Raw genomic sequence first — 9,734 nt, 5'->3', positions numbered from 1 at the left:
TCATAAGCCTTGCTTTCCAGACCTTTCACCATTTGGGTTGCTCTTCTCTGGGCACATTCTTGCTTGTTAACATCCATATCTTCCGTTATGGTGCTCAGAACTGGACACAGGGTTCTTCCAGGTGAGCCTTGACCAGAGCAGAATGGAGGGCGGCCAGGACTATGACACAGCCTAGAATGGCATTGGGTTTCTAAGCTACTGAAAAACACTTGTTCAGTTTGTGGTCTATTAAGGCACCTTCCACACGCAGTGTTTCCAAGCCAGGTGTCTGTGCATTTCATTTTTTCTCCCTAAGTGTAGAACAATACATTTCTCCCTGTGGCAATCCATGTTGATAGTTTTGGCCAATCCGCTCTCTAATCTGTTAAGGTTCCTTTGGCTCCTGACCCTATCCCCTCTGCGGCACCAGCTGTCTTTCCCAATTTGGTCCCACCTGCAAACTTGATCTCGGTGCTGTCGAGCATTTTAGAATGGCTGTGGATAGGCCCAAGCCATTGTGGGTTGCCTGGTGAGAAAGAGAAGCCAATATTACAGAATAAATCTCACCAAGTTGAAGAGATAGCCACCGAGGCTTTTATTTCATTCCAGTTGGAAAGGATGATGATTGCAGTAATCTGCCAACAAAATCAACATGCCCACTGGGCAACAAGCTACAATATTTATAGCCTTCAGATTCAAAAGTTCCCATGCCCCCCCTCTCCCCCCTCCTTCCGAGCTGGCTTTGTTATGATTGGCTGTGACGTCAGCAAGCCAGCAGGAGAGCCAATGGTGGCCTGAGCCCTGCTTTGGCCTCTCAGCCAATGAGGTGGAAGGGAGGCGGGCAACAGGGAGACAAAGAAATGTCTAGTTGACTGGATTAAGATGGCCAATGTTTGCCAAATGGCTGGGTGATAACCTTTAGGCTCTCAAGCCTAGCCAAGGTGATTGTTTGGTTCTTTGGATTAATGTCTTGGTCTAGCCCCTAGAGGCCACGCCCTTTGTTTTTACAGTCCTGGGATATGGAGTCCATTGAAGTTTGGGGTTGGTTTCAGCTGGTTAGGATTACTTACTTACTTACTTACTTAGGTGATCCCTCATTGGACGAGTAGGATAGTCTTCCAGGATCAGTATTTTTGTGGATCCGTAGGTGGCTGTGGAGCCCTATTCTTGATCTGCATCTTCTCCCACAGTGAGGGCATTGGTTTCCAGGTGGAAGGCGCTCTCGGTCGGGGTTGGTTTGACGCACCTTCCTCTTGGCATGTTTCTCTCTTTCACCCTCCATTCGTGCCTCTTCAAATTCTGCAGCACTGCTGGTCACAGCTGACCTCCAGCTGGAGCGCTCAAGAGCCAGGGCTTCCCAGTTCTCAGTGTCTATGCCAAAGTTTTTAAGGTTGGCTTTGAGCCCATCTTTCAATCTCTTTCCCTGTCCACCAACATTCCATTTTCCGTTCTTGAGTTCGGAGTAGAGCAACTGCTTTGGCAGACGGTGGTCAGGCATCTGGACAACGTGGCCGGTCCAGCAGAGTTGATGGCAGAGGACCATCGCTTCAATGCTGGTGGTGCTTCTTAAGAGGCTATAGCAAACTTCCTGGTTCCTCGCAGACAGGAATATGTCTTTTGTGTTGGGTGATTAAATGTCCATAGATCCTATCCCTCCAGGTGGTCTGGCCTTACCCTCCGAGGTCTGGTTTTGATAAGAGCTATTTATTTATTGTCCATGCAAGTGGGCTTTGCGAAACCTTTTGTGAAGGGATTACCAGCTCAGGGGTCGTGGAAGGACTTCCTGAGCCATGAGAGTTGCTGGTCTTATGAAACAATGGTTTTTCCTTTATTTTTCAAAATATAAACACACTGACATACAATGACATGGGGAAGGGGAATATACAAGGAATTCATAAGGGATAGATCATGCAAAGTCAAAGGGGAACCATGTCAGCCTTCCTTCCCTCCAAAGTTCATCAAAACTCCATAAAGATTGGAGAAAATCATATGAATTCATAGGGATTTGGCAAGAGGGTGTCGCACCTCAGAGTAATAATAAAATAATAATAATACTTTATTTATATTCCACTCTATCTCCCCAAAGGGACTCAGGGCGGATTCTAAACATAAAAGGCAAACATTCAAAAAACATCTTCAATTACAGTGAGATAGTGCCAAGCAGAGGCAATTAAGGTTTTCCCAGTGTTTGAAAGATAAACAGAGGGATTCCAGGCGTTAGATAGATAGTGTTTCCCTGGGAGCCAATTTGGTTTCTTAAGCTGATCCCTTGGATTGCTCTGTGTGAGAACAACTTTTCACTTTCAGAAGAAAGTCATATTTTCCTTCCATGAACAGAAATTCTGGCCTTGATTTCATGTCACATTTTCCTGTTTGGGATTGGGGAATCTCATTTGGATACAGTTCTTGGTCTATGTGTTGTGGATTCTGGCTTTACTTTCAGTGCGAGTAGAACCACCTTGCTTAAGACACCAAAGAACACACCAGCAGTTGTCTTTGTAGTTTTATTAAAATAAAAGATAAAAAGTTTGAAAGCAAAAGTATATTTCAAAAGATCAATCCAAGGTAACATAGGCAAACAAGATCTATGAAGTCACAGGCAAGGCAAAGTCCCATAAGTATGAGGCAAAGTCCTAAAACATGAACATGGAAAGCTACAAGAAAAATCCCAAAGGCTCTTGGTTAAAGCGGGAAGTTGCTATGACACTGAGGCACATTCAAACAGTCTGTTTAATACCCTTGGACCAGCATGAAGGCGTTCCTATGGTCTCGGGCTTCTCTCTCTCACCTCCTGGCGATCCTGAACACTCCTTAGCACTTTCAATTCCAAGCAATCAGCCCTATCTAACTCACCGGCCCCATCGAGGTCAAATCCCTCATTAGCTGGCTGAGAACGATCCTCCTGTTGTGTCTCAGAATAAGATTCACCTTGCTCTCCACAACAAACCAGCCACAGTTGTGAGGTATATAGTTTATTGTGAGGTATTTAAACAAAAAGGCAGTTCATAAGCAGTGAAAAGTACAGGTTATAATCCAATATAATCTATATTGCCAAAGCAGGAGACTTGAAGCACAGGTTCAGTGTAAAGTCCATGAAATAGCATGAAGCAGCCTTCCCCAAGGCCAGGAGCCGGAGCTAGCCATAAAGCAACGTTGGAACTGACACCGAGAAATCCCCAGAGCAGAGTATATATTCACTAAACATCAAAACAAGCAGCTTTCCCACCAAACTGATGATCTCAACACTTGGCCGCAATCCGTGGGCTCCGTCTCAATACCTGGGCACCTTGACCCTGGTTCTCAGCGTCTGTCTTATCATCTGCATTCCTTTCCTGTGAGAACTGCGGCCTCTCTACAGATACAGGCTGTGACTGAGAAAACTGAAAGCCAACATCATCAACTGCACTCTCACTCTCATCCCCATCATGCTGTTGTTGTTGAACCACAACACCTCCCCAGTTCCTTCATCAGGCACCTGGCATTCAGTCTCAGTAGTTTCACTTTCCCCGTCGTCAACCCTTGCTGTGGGAAACAACTGAACTCCTGCCTGCTGATCCTGGTCTTCCTCGTCTAACACAGGTACATCCTTGCTTTGCATCTGACTCTGACTCTGAATCTCATCATCCCCATCAGAATCATTGGCAGCATCACTCTGATTCCAGCTGAGTCACAACAGAGGGTTCCCAAGTTCCAAAGTCCTTTTGTTAGAGACCCTAAATTGGGTCTTCTTAGGTCCACATCATGGAAGCACGTAAGGAAGGAGACAGTCCCAAAAAAAGATTTAAAAACAAAGTTTATTTGAGTTTCTTCATGAAGAAGACGGGCAGCCTGGCAGCATACACAGATGCTACCCTTCAAGTGACTGCCACGCCCCTCCTCTATTTCTGCTGACTTTTATACTCAAGTAATAGGTCATGGAAAGTACTCTCTTTCCAGCCCCTCTCCCTTGACCTTTTGATGGAAAGTACCTTCTTGTACCTGCAGACTCTGCACTTAACCACAACCTTTGGCTTAACCACAACACAACTACTTCCTATGTAGGCTTGAACTTTGTATGACCTCTACACGTCACATCTTGTTTATTAAAAACATTTTCTTCCGTGTTGCTCCTTTTCTACAGAGAAAGGGTATATTTCTCTTTTGCTGTTAATTTCATCAAAGCCCCTTGCTTAGCATTTGCAAATTTCACTCAAAGACCCTTTCACTTTAAAATTGATTAAAGTTCTATAAAGTTTATGAAAGTTGGGGAAAGTTCATAAGAGTTGGGCCATCAGGCCATGGGAAAAGCCTCAGGTTCCCACATGGGGAGAGATGGGGGGTTATGGGATCACTCCAGCCTGGTGTCCTGGGCAAAACTATGAATTCCCTGATTTTGAACCATCTATTACAGATTCCTGGGGGGGGGGGGGGGGCTTCGATCTCATCAGGACCTGCCTCCAAGTCATTAAGAAAGAGGTTGAGGAGCAGTCCTGAAATGCCCGGGGTGGACACAAGCAGGAGCCTTTGGACAGAAGAGAGGCACCCTTTGGTTTCCTCGGCTCACCAGAAGGTGGCACTGCAGAGCCTCAGGCCCAAGGTGTGGCTATTGGCCGGACTCTCCTGCTCCTGGACACCTGCATGAAAGCCGTGGGCCAAAATAGGTTTGGCCAATTCACGTTGGCATCCCTGAGCATTTCATGTTTCCTCCTTCCCTCCCTCCTTAGGTGTCATGCCCAACATTTAACCCTGTTTGAGAAAAGGTAGGATAGAAAAGGTAAATACTAGGCATGTGCAATCCATGGTTCTAAAATGGTTCTAAAGTTGCATTTCCCCCAAACTCCTAAAGTAATCACATTTCGGCATTTCAGGTCTGTGTGCCAAATTTGATCCAGGTCCATCAGTGTATGCATTCACAGTGCTCTCTGGGTGTAGATGAACTACAACTCCCCCAAATCAAGGTGAATTCTCCCTAAAGAACTCCAGTATTTTTTGCTGGTCATGGGGGCTCTGTGTGCCAGGTTGGTCCAATTCCATCTTTGCTGGAGTTCAGAGGGCTCATTGACTGAAGGTGAACTATACATCCCAGTACCTACAACTCCAAAATGTCCATGCCAATTCTACTCAAAACCCACCAGTATTCAAATGTGGGCGTATCGGACGTGCATGCCAAGTTTGGTCCAGATGGCCATCTGTCAGGGGTGCTTTGAAGGCGGTTTTCCTGCTTCTTCGCAGAATGGGGTTGGACTGGATGGTGGCCCACCAGGTCTCTTCCAACTTGAGGATTCGGATCCTAGGGCCCCCGGGTGCGGATGAAGGGGGCTCCAAGGGCGCAGCCTGAGGGCCCCCCCCCCCCATCCCTTTGCACCAGGGAGTTGAACTGGGTGGCCCTTGGGATTTGCAGTCCACCCCCCTCCAGTGCCAGGGTTCTGGGGTGCTCGGCTGCCTTGCTCTTCCTTTCTCTCTCTTGGCAAGTTTGCTCTGGGTGCATCATGCATACATCATCAGTGGGGTTCAGTGTGCTCTCTGGCTATAGCAGCCTTTCTCAACCTGGGGGTCGGGACCCCTGGGGGGGTCGTGAGGGGGTGTCAGAGGGGTCACCAAAGACCATTAGAAAACACCGTATTTTCTTTTGGTCATGGGGGTTCTGTGTGGGAAGTTTGGCCCAATTCCATCGTTGGTGGGGTTCAGAATGCTCTGTGATTGTAGGTGAACTAGAAATCCCAGCAACTACAGCTCCCAAATGTCAGGGTCTAATTTCCACAAACTCCATCGGTGTTCAGATTTGGGCATATTGAGTATTCACGCCAAGTGTGGTCTAGATCCACAGTGCTCTCTGGATGGAGGTGAACTACAACTCCTAAACCCAAGGTCAGTGCCCACCAAACCCTCCCAGTATTTTCTGTTGGTCATTTTTGTTGGAGTTCTGTGTGCCAAGTTTGGTTCAGTTCCATCGTTGGTGGAGTTCAAAATGCTCTTTGATTGTAGGTGAACTATAAATCCCAGCAACTACAACTCCCGAAGGACAAAATCAATAACCCTCCCAACCCCATCAGTATTCAGATTTGGGCTTATCGGGTATTTGTGCCAAATTTGGTCCAGTGAATGAAAATACATCCTGAATATCAGATATTTACATGACGATTCATAACAGTTGCAAAATGGCAGTTATGAAGTAGCAACGGAAATAATTTTATGGTTGGGGGTCACCACAACACGAGGATCTGTATTAAGGGGTTGCGGCATTAGGAAGGTTGAGAAACACTGGGCTATAGAGTAAACTACAACTCCCACAATGGAGAGTCAGTCCCCTCAAACTCCTCCAGTCAGTTGACTTAGTTACGGGGGTCCTGTGCGCCAAGTTGGGTCCAGGTCCATCACTGGTGGAGGTCTCCGTTCCCCTGGTTGTGGATCTCAAGCATTGCTGTGCCTGAGCTAGTTTCTGACGATGAGGATGATGGGATTCAGATTCCTGTTGAGTTTCAGCTTCCTGGCTCTTTGTCTGTGCCTCAAATCTCTGAGCCTGCTTCCGAGGCTCTCACAGACAGTGCAGTGTCAACACAGCTGTTTTCATCAGAAAGGAATTTTAACGAAGGAAATAGTGAGCAGGTGCCTTCCCACGATGATATATGGAAAGTATAGATAAGGATTTGACCCGAGAAGCTCGCCTTGATCTCCGGGTCAGGCGCAGTTTGCGTCTGGCAAGCAGACAGGAGGCTAGCTCGGTGAAAGGTCATCGCAATGCTTTTATGATGCTGAGAGCCTAATGTTTTGATGTTGGGAAGGTATTTAGGCCTCCTGGAAACTCTGTGAAAGCGTCAGTTCAACGTAGCTTACTAGCCTGAAAGCTTCATGGAATAACCTTAGCCTGGAAAGCAGTACGCTTGGGATTTCTTGCATGGTGATTCATGGGGCAATTGTTTCATTGCTTGTATCTGGGACTCTGGTAGACTCCGGGTCGGGCGGAGTTTGCGTCTGGCAAGCAGACGGGAGGCTAGCTCGGTGAAAGGTCATCGCAATGCTTTTATGATGCTGAGAGCCTAATGTTTTGATGTTGGGAAGGTTTTTAGGCCTCCTGGAAACTCTGTGAAAGCGTCAGTTCAACGTAGCTTACTAGCCTGAAAGCTTCATGGAATAACCTTAGCCTGGAAAGCAGTACGCTTGGGATTTCTTGCATTGTGATTCATGGGGCAATTGTTTCATTGCTTGTATCTGGGACTCTGGTAGACTCCGGGTCGGGCGGAGTTTGCGTCTGGCAAGCAGACGGGAGGCTAGCTCGGTGAAAGGTCGTCGCAATGCTTTTATGATGCTGAGAGCCTAATGTTTTGATGTTGGGAAGGTTTTTAGGCCTCCTGGAAACTCTGTGAAAGCGTCAGTTCAACGTAGCTTACTAGCCTGAAAGCTTCATGGAATAACCTTAGCCTGGAAAGCAGTACGCTTGGGATTTCTTGCATTGTGATTCATGGGGCAATTGTTTCATTGCTTGTATCTGGGACTCTGGTAGACTCCGGGTCGGGCGGAGTTTGCGTCTGGCAAGCAGACGGGAGGCTAGCTCGGTGAAAGGTCGTCGCAATGCTTTTATGATGCTGAGAGCCTAATGTTTTGATGTTGGGAAGGTATTTAGGCCTCCTGGAAACTCTGTGAAAGCGTCAGTTCAACGTAGCTTACTAGCCTGAAAGCTTCATGGAATAACCTTAGCCTGGAAAGCAGTACGCTTGGGATTTCTTGCATTGTGATTCATGGGGCAATTGTTTCATTGCTTGTATCTGGGACTCTGGTAGACTCCGGGTCGGGCGGAGTTTGCGTCTGGCAAGCAGACGGGAGGCTAGCTCGGTGAAAGGTCATCGCAATGCTTTTATGATGCTGAGAGCCTAATGTTTTGATGTTGGGAAGGTTTTTAGGCCTCCTGGAAACTCTGTGAAAGCGTCAGTTCAACGTAGCTTACTAGCCTGAAAGCTTCATGGAATAACCTTAGCCTGGAAAGCAGTACACTTGGGATTTCTTGCATTGTGATTCATGGGGCAAATGTTTCCTTGCTTGTACCTGGGACTCTGGTTTGAACTTTGCCAATAGGATTATGTCTCCTGCTTTTCCCTGAAGATCTTTGGAACTATATCCTGCATTTAACCTTAATCTTTGGAAGTTTGCAATGCTTGCTCTTTATTTTGACTTGGATTCTTTCCTCAATAAACTGTAAAACTACAGCTCTTGTGTGGTGGTGTTTGGAAGCAAGGTGAGTTGCAACAAGCATCTCTGAAGGACTTGTTTGTCCCTGATGGAGTTGTTGTGACTCAAACGGGGCCAATTTCCTTCTTCCCAAAGGATAACTGCATTCTTTGCAGATGGCGGAGCAATTTGGGCGGGTTCGCCACCCTTCTAATGGTTTCCTGCTCCTGAGGCAAGGATCCCGCCGCTCCCGTGGGGAGGGAGCGCACGGCCACACACCTGGGCGGCCCTCATCATTCCCTCAAACAGTGGTTCTCAACCTTTCTAATGCCGTGACTCCTAAATACAGTTCCTCGCGTTGTGGTGACCCCCAACCATATTTTTGTTGCTACGTCATAACTACTACTGTTATGAACTGTAATGTAAATATCTGATATGCAGGATGTATTTTACTAAGTTCTTGTGGGTTTTTTCGGGCTATATGGCCATGTTCTAGAGGCATGTCTCCTGACGTTTCGCCTGCATCTATGGCAAGCATCCTCAGAGGTGAGGATGTATTTTCATTGTTACAAATTGAACACAATTAAAGCAGAGTGATTAATGATAAAAACAATATGTTTGGGGGAGTATGGACAAGGAGGAAGGGATTTGAAGTTCCCTCAACCGATTCAGCTCTGACTTCCACAGCCCAATGAGACCCCCACAAATTACAGACCTGGGCCAAACTTGGCACATAGAACCCCCCCATGGCAAAGAGAAAATACTGGAGGGGTTTGGGGGAAATGGATCTTGACCTTTCGGAATTGCAGTTGTGTGGATTTATAGTTCACCGGGCACCAAAGAGCATTCTGAGCTCCACCAACAATAGAATTGAACCAAACTTAGAATCCTAGAATCAAAGGGTTGGAAGAGACCTCCTGGGCCATACAGTCCAACCCCCTTCTGCCAAGAAGCAGGAATGTTGCATTCAAATCACCCCTGACAGATGGCCATCCAGCCTCTGCTTAAAAGCTTCCAAAGAAGGAGCCTCCACCACACTCCGGGGCAGAGAGTTCCACTGCTGAACGGCTCTCACAGTCAGGAAGTTCTTCCTCGTGTTCAGATGGAATCTCCTCTCTTGTAGTTTGAAGCCATTGTTCCATTGCGTCCTAGTCTCCAAGGAAGCAGAAAACAAGCTTGCTCCCTCCTCCCTGTGGCTTCCTCTCACATATTTATACATGGCTATCATGTCTCCTCTCAGCCTTCTCTTCTCCAGGCTAAATATGTCCAGCTCCTTAAGCCGCTCCTCATAGGGCTTGTTCTCCAGACCCTTGATCATTTCAGTCGCCCTCCTCTGGACACATTCCAGCTTGTCAATATCTCTCTTGAGTTGTGGTGCCCAGAATTGGACACAATATTCCAGATGTGGTCTAACCAAAGCAGAATAGAGCATGGGGAGCATGACTTCCTTAGATCTAGACACTATGCTCCTATTGATGCAGGCCAAAATCCCATTGGCTTTTTTGCCGCCACATCACATTGTTGGCTCATGTTTAACTTGTTGTCCACAAGGACTCCAAGATCTACAGGACTTCCATGACCAACAGAAAATACTGGAGGGGTTTGGGGAAAAT

This window comes from Anolis sagrei, chromosome 4 (assembly GCF_037176765.1).
Source record: "Anolis sagrei isolate rAnoSag1 chromosome 4, rAnoSag1.mat, whole genome shotgun sequence".
NCBI classification, from domain to species: domain Eukaryota; kingdom Metazoa; phylum Chordata; class Lepidosauria; order Squamata; family Dactyloidae; genus Anolis; species Anolis sagrei.
Note: the sequence above shows the minus strand (reverse complement) of the source record.